The sequence below is a fragment of the Cicer arietinum genome, chromosome 3 (genome assembly GCF_000331145.2).
Source record: "Cicer arietinum cultivar CDC Frontier isolate Library 1 chromosome 3, Cicar.CDCFrontier_v2.0, whole genome shotgun sequence".
In the NCBI taxonomy this organism is placed as follows: domain Eukaryota; kingdom Viridiplantae; phylum Streptophyta; class Magnoliopsida; order Fabales; family Fabaceae; genus Cicer; species Cicer arietinum.
In genome coordinates, this window is record NC_021162.2 from 36258689 (window position 1) to 36268937 (window position 10249).

The window sequence follows — 10249 nt, forward strand, 5'->3', positions numbered from 1 at the left end:
GAGAACTATACCTTATTTGGTGACGATTTAGTGTTTTTTAAGGATGAGATCATTGTTCCTAAGGAAGGGAGTCTTAAGGATAATATTTTAGAGGAAGCTCGTAACATTAAGTTCACGATACACCCAGGAGTTTACTAAAATGTAGGATTTGTGAAAAATATATTGGTTTTGTGTTTGTGTATAGTATGTCAAAAGGTTAATATTGAGCACCAAAAGTCTTCAGGATTGTTACTACCTTTAGAAATTCCTGAATGGAAATGGGAGATGATATCTATGGAATTTGATGCCATTTGGATGATAGTTGATCAAATGACCAAATCAACTCATTTCCTACCAATTAAAGCAACCTATAGTTTAGATAGACTAGTTGAGTTCTACATTAAGGAGATAGTAAAGTTACACGGTATACCCACCTCTATAGTATTAGATAGAGATCCACGATTTATCTCTAGATTTTGGAAAGCTTTTCAGAGAGCTTTTGTTACTAGAATGAGATTTAGCACATCTTACCATCCACAGATAGATGATCAATCAAAGAGAACTATTCAAACTCTTTAGGATATGCTAAGAGCTTGTGTTCTAGATGAAGGTGGGAGTTGGGCACTCTACTAGAATAATTTTATAACAACAATTATCACTCTAGTATAGGTATTGCATTGTATGAGGCTCTTTACGGAAGAAAGTGTAGGTCTCACATAAATGTATCAATGTGAAGTTAGGAATAAGCTTTTGTTAGGACCTTATTTAGTGCAAGAGACCACTAGTAGAATTCAACTAATTAGGGAAATGATGCATACAACGCATTAGAATTTCAAGAAGAGACACATGTATTCTTAAGAGTCACATCTAAGATTGGGGTGAGAAGGTCAATGAAAGTAAAAAAAAAAACTCTCGTTCATGTGTCATTTCCATATTCTAAAAAGAGTTGGGTAAATTGTTTATTGTAACGCCCCAGATTTTTAATCCGAAACGTTACTAGAAAAAATACTTACTTCTTAGAAAAGTTTATGAACCTATTTTTTTTTTTTTTTGAATAATTAGCAACAATCACGTCATTTAATATCATTAAGAAAATATTTATTCAAAATTAAAATAATGTGAAGACAATTATTCTTAACGGAAGGGAACCACTTCCGTATTTCTAGAATTCTAGTATACTTTAGAAGTTTGTGAAAAAATATTAAAAGAACTTAAAAATATTGGACAATTCCATTATTACAAAATCGTCTTGAAAGAAAAACCCATTTTTACCCTATGTTCGCCACATGTCAATACTCATTAACTACTCTTGAATTTCCTCGAACTAATTAATACCTAAAATATTGTTGTAAGGGTCAGTTTTTTCCATCATCCACATCAAACCAAAGCAAGACATACAGAAGAATAACACAAAACACATAAACGTAAAACTTCCAATTTAAAAGAAAAAAATGTTCAAACCGGTAGATTGTATATCAAAACATATGCATGATGAATCCTCCTAAAACTACATGATCCGAATATAAACCTGCCACTAAGGCAACTTCCACACATAAAATCACTCATACCAATGGAGAAAAACCTGTCACTAAGGCAACTTCCACGAAGATGCATATGCCATGACATGAAGATATAATATCAAATAAATATATTCCAGCAAATCAGTAAATTGTATCTCAAAACATATGCATGATGAATGCTCCTAAAACTATATGATCCAGATATAAACCTGCCACTAAGGCAACTTCCACACAGAAAATCACTCATACCAATGGGGAAAAACCTGCCCCTAAGACAATTTCCACGAAGATGCATATGCCATGACATGAAGATATAGTATGAAATAGATATATTCCCACACAGCCCACTAAGAATTATGCCATGTGCATTCAAAAATCACTTTTTTTTAAAATCATCACCTTATTCACACATCATTAAGAACACATACACACATTCATATCATGAGTATCACATATTCATAGACAAATAATGATAAAAATTATGAGTTTCACCACATACACATAGAGATAAAAACTTGATATCATATAGGCCATACAAATTAACACATTAACATATATAACAATAAAATTCACACTCCAACATTCATGAGATCTTCCTTCAAGTTTATCTAACATTCATGAGATCTTTTATGCATCTCAATCCCAAACATATGTGTCAAATAATTCACACATGATAGCTTTTGAGTCAGTCCAATTAAAAACTAATTTAATCTTTAATCCTAGATCTATACACAAGATATGGCTATTTGAGATTCAAATGAAGTCATGTGACAGTGTCCAAATCTCGTTGATGCAAGTACATAAGCTTCTTTATATTTGCACCAGTTGAGTCACTTTGGTTGTATTCAGTTTGATGTAAATTTCGGGGACACTAATTAGAATTTCAAACTTTGAAATATTATAATTTATAGATTATTATGATTATATTATAATAATTATTATGATGATTATTATTATTATAGTTATTATATTATTATTATTATCATTATTATTATGATTATCATTATCATTATCATTGTCATTGTCATTATCATTATCATTATCATTATCATTGTCATTGTCATTGTCATTGTCATTATCATTATCATTATCATTATCATTATCATTATCATTATCATTATCATTATCATTATCATTATCATTATCATTATCATTATCATTATCATTATCATTATCATTATCATTATCATTACCATTATCATTACCATTATCATTATCATTATCATTATCATTATCATTATCATTATCATTATCATTATCATTATCATTATTATCATTATCATTATCATTATCATTATTAATACCTAATTGCTATCAACAACCAATTTGCTTAAAATAACATAACATTAGTAAGTTGTTTTGTTTATTAAAGACTTATAAGGTAATAATAGGAAGTTTGTTTTGTTTGTTAAAAACTTATGTGAAATAGATAATAACAAAACAAGCTATTATAACAACATTCTGTAATCAAATTATCTATTATTAAAGAGTTAAACAAAACCAAACAAACAATCCTAAATGAATTCAATATGTATTTGTTTTTATTTATTTAAACCAAAAATTTAGTGGAGAAAATATAGGATACCTAGTCAAATCATCTCATAAATATTTAAATGTAAATAGATACAAAGATGAAAATACTAATAAAAAAACGCAATAGAACAATGCCAACATAAAAAGGAGCAAAAGTACAGTCGAGGTTGCGGTTGCAATAACGGTTAATAACGATTAACATATACGAAACCTTTTATAAGAGAACACTTCAAGAGGTGAGTGATCGCATCCTTTAAACTTTCATGGTACATTTATTTTGGGAATATGAAATGGAAAAAAAGTTAGATATTTTGAATGGTATTTTCTTATAAAATTATATTTTGTTGAAAACCTAAATCTATTAAAATTGGAATTTTATGAACTATAATAATAGATGATGAATTGATTTATTTACTACTGTTGGTTGAATTACTATTTTCAAGATTGTTTTATAATATTTTCTTGAATGATTGTTCTTATTATATATCCAAATGAAATTTAATATTATAAATATATATATATATATATATATATATTTAATATTTTCATGATCCAAAAATTTAATATTATAAATAAATAAATAAATAAATATATATATATATATATATATATATATATATATTCTTTAAACGATTATTTTATTATACTTTCTTAAATGATTGTTGATATTATATTCAAATGAAGTATTATATCATAAATGATTTTACGAATATGATTGTTAAAAATATGAATTATTTTGATTGTATGTGTTGGAGATGAGTTTACGCTCCATATAGATGAGTTTTAAACTTTACAATGAGATGAGGTTTAAACTCCACATGGTTGGGTCTTGTACCCCACATATAGATAAGTTTTAAACTTCACAATGAGATGAGGTTTAATTCCACACGGATGAGTCTTGTACCCCACATATTAATTAGTATTAAACTTCAGAAAGAGATAAAGTTTAAACTCCACTGGTCTTGTGCCCCACATATAGATGAGTTTTAAACTTCACAAAGAGATGAGGTTTAAACTTCACATGGATGGGTCATGTACCCCCCATATAGATGTGTATTAAACTTCACAAAGAGATGAAGTTTAAACTCCACACTGATGGGTCTTGTACCCCACATATGGTTGAGTTTTAAACTTCACAAAAAGATAAGGTTTAAACTCCAAATGGATGGGCCTTGTAAGATAAGGTTTAAACTCCACTGGTCTTGTACCCTATAGATAGATGAGTATTAAACTTCACAAAAGGATGAGGTTTAAGCACCACACGAATGGGTTTTGTACCCTACATATAGACGAGTTTTAAACTTCACTAAGAGATGAAGTTTAAACACAAGATGGATGGGTCTTATACTCCACATATAGATGAGTATTGAACTTTATAAAGAGACAAAGTTTAAATTCCACACGGATGGGTCTTCTACCCTCCATATAGATGAGTTTTAAAATTCACAAAGAGATGTGGTTTAAACTCCACACCAATGGGTCTTGTACCCAACATATAGACGAGTTTTAAACTTCAAAGACAGATGAGTTTTAACCTCTACATAGATGGGTCTTGTACTCCACATATCGATGATTATTAAACCTCACAAACAAATAAGGTTTAAACTCCACACGAATGGATCTTAACCCCACATATAGATGAGTCTTAAACTTCACAATGAGATGGCATTTAAACTCCACACAGATAGGTCTTGTATCCCATATATAGATGAGTATTAAACTTCTCAAAGAGACGACGTTTAAACTCCACTTGTCTTGTGCCCCACATATAGATGATTATTAAACATCACAAAGATATGAGATTTAAACTTCACCTTGATGTACTTGTACCTCACATTTAGATGAGTATTAAACTACAAAAAGAGATGAGCTTTAAACTCCACATGGATGGGTCTTGTACACCGCATACTGATGAGTTATAAACTTTAGAAAGAGATGGGATTTAAAGTCCACATGGATAGGTCTTATACCAAACATATAGATGGGTTTTAAACTACACAATGAGATGAGGTTTAAACTCCACCCAAATGGGTCTTGTATCCCATATATAGATGAGTATTAAAATTCACAAAGAGATGAAGTTTAAACTCAACTGGTCTTGTACCTCACATATATATGAGTATTAAACTTCACAAAGATATGAGGTTTAAATTCAACACGTATGGGTCTTCCACCCTACAAATAGATGAGTTTTAAACTTCACAAAAAGGTGAGGTTTAAACTCCACAAGGATGGCTCTCATATCCCACACATAGATGTATTTTTAACTTCACAATAAGATTAGGTTTAAAATCCACCGAATGGGTCATATACCTCATATATAGATAACTGTTAAACTTCACAAAGAGATATAGTTCAAACTCAACTGGTCTTGTCCCCCACATATAGATGAGTATTAAACTTCACAAAGAGATTAGGTTTACATTCCACAAGGATGGGTCTTGTACCCCACATATAGGCGAGTTTTAAACTTCAAAAAGAGATGAGTTTTAAACTTCACAATGATGGGTCTTGTACTACACAAATAGATGAGTACTAAACTTCACAAAAATATGAGGTTTATACTCAACACGGATGCGTCTTGTACCCCACATATAGATGAGTTTTAAACTTAAAAAAGAGATGAGGTTTAAAATTCCACACGGATGGGTCTTGTACCCCACATATAGAGGAGTTTTAAACTTGATAAAGAGATGAACTTTAAACTCATATAGATGGGTGTTGTACCCCAAATATAGATGAGTTTTAAACTTCACAAATAGATTATGTTTATTTTCCACATGGATGGGGTCTTGTATACCATATATAGATGAGTTTTAAACTTTACAATGTGTTGAGGTATTAACTCCATATGGATGGGCCTTGTACCCCACATATAGATAAGTTTTAAACTTCACAATGAGATGATGTTTAAACTCCACCCAGATGGGTCTGGTACCCTATATATAGATGAATATTAAACTTCAGAAAGACAAGATGTTTAAACTCCACTGGTCTTTACCCCACATATAGATGAGTATTAAACTCCCCAATGGATGAGGTTTAAGCACCACACATATGGGTCTTGTACCCTACATACATACGAGTTTTAAACTTCTCAAAGAGATGAGGTTTAAAATCCACATGGATGGGTCTTGTACACCACATATAGATGCGTATTAAACTTCACAAAGAGATGAGGTTTAAACTCCACATGGATGAGTCTTGTACCTCACATATTGATGAGTTTTATACTTCACAACGAGTTGACGTTTAAATACCACATGGATGGGTCTTGTACCCCACATATAGATGAATTTTAAACTTCACAAAGGAATGAGCTTTAAACTCCACAAGGATGGGTCTTGTTTTCAACAAATAGATGAGTATTAAACTTCACAAAGAGATGAGGTTTAAACTCCACATGGATGGGTCTTGTTCTCCACATATAGATGAGTTTTAAACAACACAAAGAGATGAGGTTTAAACTCCACATGAATGGGTCTTGAATCCCACATATAGATGAGTTTTAAACTTCACAATCATATGACTTTTAAACCCCACTCAGATGGGTCATCTAACCCATATATAGATGATTATTAACTTCACAAAGAAAACAAGTTTAAACACCACTGGTCTTGTACCACACATATAGATGAGTATTAAACTTCACAAAGAGATAAGGTTTAAATTCCACACGGATGAGTCTTGTACCAACCTTATAGGCGAGTTTTAAACTTGACAAAGAGTTGATATTTAAACTCAATATGGATGGGTCTTGTACTCTACATTTAGATGAATGTTAAAGTTAACAAAGAGATGAGGTTTAAATTCCATAGGATGGGTCTTGTACACCAGATATAGACGGGTTTTAAACTTCGCAAAGCGATGAGCTTTAAACTCTACATGGATTGGTCATGTACCCCACATATAGATGAGTATTAAACTTCATAAAGAGATAAGGTTTAAATTCCACACGAATGGGTCTTGTACCCAACTTATAGACGAGTTCTAAACTTCACAAGGAGATGAGCTTTAAACTACATATAGATAAGTCTTATACTCCACATATAGATGAGTTTTATACGTCATAATGAGATGAGGTTTAGAGTCCCCCCAGATGGATCTTGTGCCTCACATATAGATGAGTTTTAAACTTTACTATGAGACGAGGTTTAAACTACACTTGGATGAGTCTTTTAACCCACATAAAGATAAGTATTTGTAAAATACATGTTTTTGATGAAGACAAAGACAAAGGAAATTGATCAAGTTGCAAGCTCAAAAAGAAGTCAAACATCAAAGACAACTATGGTCAAATATGCTAGAAGTTTTATAATGTAAAGGTACATGATGCAATCTAATATTCGTATATTTCAAATACACATGAGAACCTTTCATTTTACCATATGCATCAAAAAGATTTTCAAAAAGTAAAAATATATAAATAATGTTTGAAAATAATATTTTTGTCAAAATACATAAGTGTATTCGAATACATCATCCTGTATTCGAATACAAAGCAAGTCAGAAGCAAAAATATCAAAGTTGTATTTGACTACGACTATGTGTAGTCGAATACAAAGTAAGTCAGTGGCAAATTTTCACAAATCTGTATTCGACTACACACATGTGTATTCGAATACAAGGTGTAATTTTTGAATATTTTGAATGTTACAAAGAGGTGTATTCGAATACACACATCCTGTATTCGAATACAACTGGAAGCAATACAATTTTTCAGATCTGGAATGGCTCCAAATCATTGTATTCTTTCATCAAACCTCTTGGATCAATGGCCACGAATCTCAAGAGATGTTTATGGAGTATAAATACCCCATAACTTCAGATCAAACAACAATCAATCCTACAACAAAACCTTGAACAAACTTTGAACAAACTTTCTAAAATGTTTTGATTTATTCAAAGTTTCACTTTTATATTTCAAGTACAGATTTTACATTTTCATATCATTGAGAAAAGTTCTCTAGTGTACTTGAAATTGTATTGGATTGTTATCATTGTACATCACCTATTATATCATATTGATCTAAGTCAAAATCCATATTGCTAAACCATTCAAGTGTTGTAAATTGAAGAAAGTGGTGTACTTTCTTCAAGTGTTGTAAATTGAGGAAAGTGGTGTTCTTTCTTCAAGTTTTGTAAACTAAGATAGTGGTGTGCTATCTTAGGGTTATTGTTAGGAGTTTGTAAGAAAGGTCCTAGGGTGGGACTTGTACTTATTCTAACAATAGTGGAAAATCTCTTGTGGTGTGCAAGAGGACTGGATGTACCCTTGGTGATAAGGGGAACCAGGATAATATCTTTGTGTTCTTTATTTTTCTGCCATTTATCTTTTCCATACACTATCTTAAATCAGAAAAATCAAACACTAAATCTCTAAAAACAAAAAAATTTCTAAACACCCTCACTCTTAGGCGCACGATGAGTATTAAACTTCACAAAAGAGATAAGGTTTAAAATCCACACAGATGGGTCTTGTACCCCACACATAGATCAATATTAAACGTCAGAAAGATATGAGTTTTAAACACCACACGAATGGGTTTTGTACCCCACATATAGATGAGTTTTAAACTTGACAAATTGATAAGGTTTAAATTCCACATGGATGGGTCTTGTACTCCACATATAGATGAATTTTAAACATCACAATGAGATGAGGTTTAAACTCCACTCAAATGGGTCTTGTACCCCATATATAGATGAGTGTTAAACTTCACAAAGCGATGAAGTTTAAACTCCACTAGTCTTGTGCCCCACATATAAATGAGTATTAAACTTCACAAAGAGACGACGTTTAAACTTCACATGCACAGGTCTTGTACCCCACATATAGATGAGTTTTAAATGTCACAAAGAGATGAGGTTTAAACTCCACATGGATGCGTCTTGTACCCCATATATAGACGAGTTTTAAACTTCACAAAGAGATAAGATTTAATCTATACACAGATGAGTCTTGTACCCCATATATAGATGAGTATTAAACTTCAAAAAGGGACGAGGTTTAAACTCCACACGGATGGGTCTTATACCCGACATATAGATGAGTTTTAAACTTAAAAAAGAGATGAGGTTCAAACTTCACATGGATAGGTCTTGTACCCCACATATATATGAGTTTCAAACTTCACAATGAGATGAGGTTTAAACTCCACACAGATGGGTCTTGTACAACACATATAGATGATTTTTAAACTTCACAATGACATTAGGTTTAAACTCCATAGGAATGAGTCTTATACCCCACATATAGATTAGTATTAAACTTCACAAAGAGATGAGGTGTAAACTCCACCCAGATGGGTCTTGTACCCCATATATAGATGAGAATTAAACTTCAAAATTACATGAAGTTTAACCTCCACTGGTCTTGTACTCCACATATAGATGAGTATTAAACTTCATAAAGATATGAGATTTAAACTCCATATGGATGGGTCTTGTACCCCACATATACACTAGTATTAAATTTCACAAAGAGATGAGGTTTAAACTCCACATGGATGGGTTTTGTACCCCACATATACATGACTTTTAAACTTCACAAAGAGATGAGTTTTAAACTTCACATGGATGGGTCTTATACCCCACATATAGATTAATTTTAAACTTCACAAAGATATGAGGTTTAAACTTCACATGGATGGGTCTTGTACCCCACATATAGAAGAGTTTTAAACTTCACAAAGTCATAAGGTTTAAACTCCACCCGGATAGGTCTTGTACCCCATATAAACATGCGTATTAAGCTTCACCAAGAGATGAAATTTAAATTCCACTGGTCATATAGATCACATATAGATGAGTATTAAACTTCATAGAGATACGAGGTTTAAAATCTACATAGATGGGTTTTGTATCCCACATATAGAGGAGTTTTAAAGTTCACAATGAGATGAGGTTTAAACTCCAGTTGGATGGGTCATGTACCCCATAAATTGATGATTATGAAACTTCACAAAGAGATGAAGTTTAAACTCCACTAATTTTGTACCACATATATAGATGAGTATTAAACTTCACAGTGAGATGAGTATTAAATTCCTCATGGATGGGTCTTGTACCCCACAATTAGATGAGTATTAGACTTCACAAAGAGATGAGGTTTAAAGTCCACACGGGTGGGTCTTGGACCACACATATAGATGAGTTTTAAACTTCACAAAGTGATAAGGTTTAAACTCGACATAGATGGGTCTTGTACCCACATG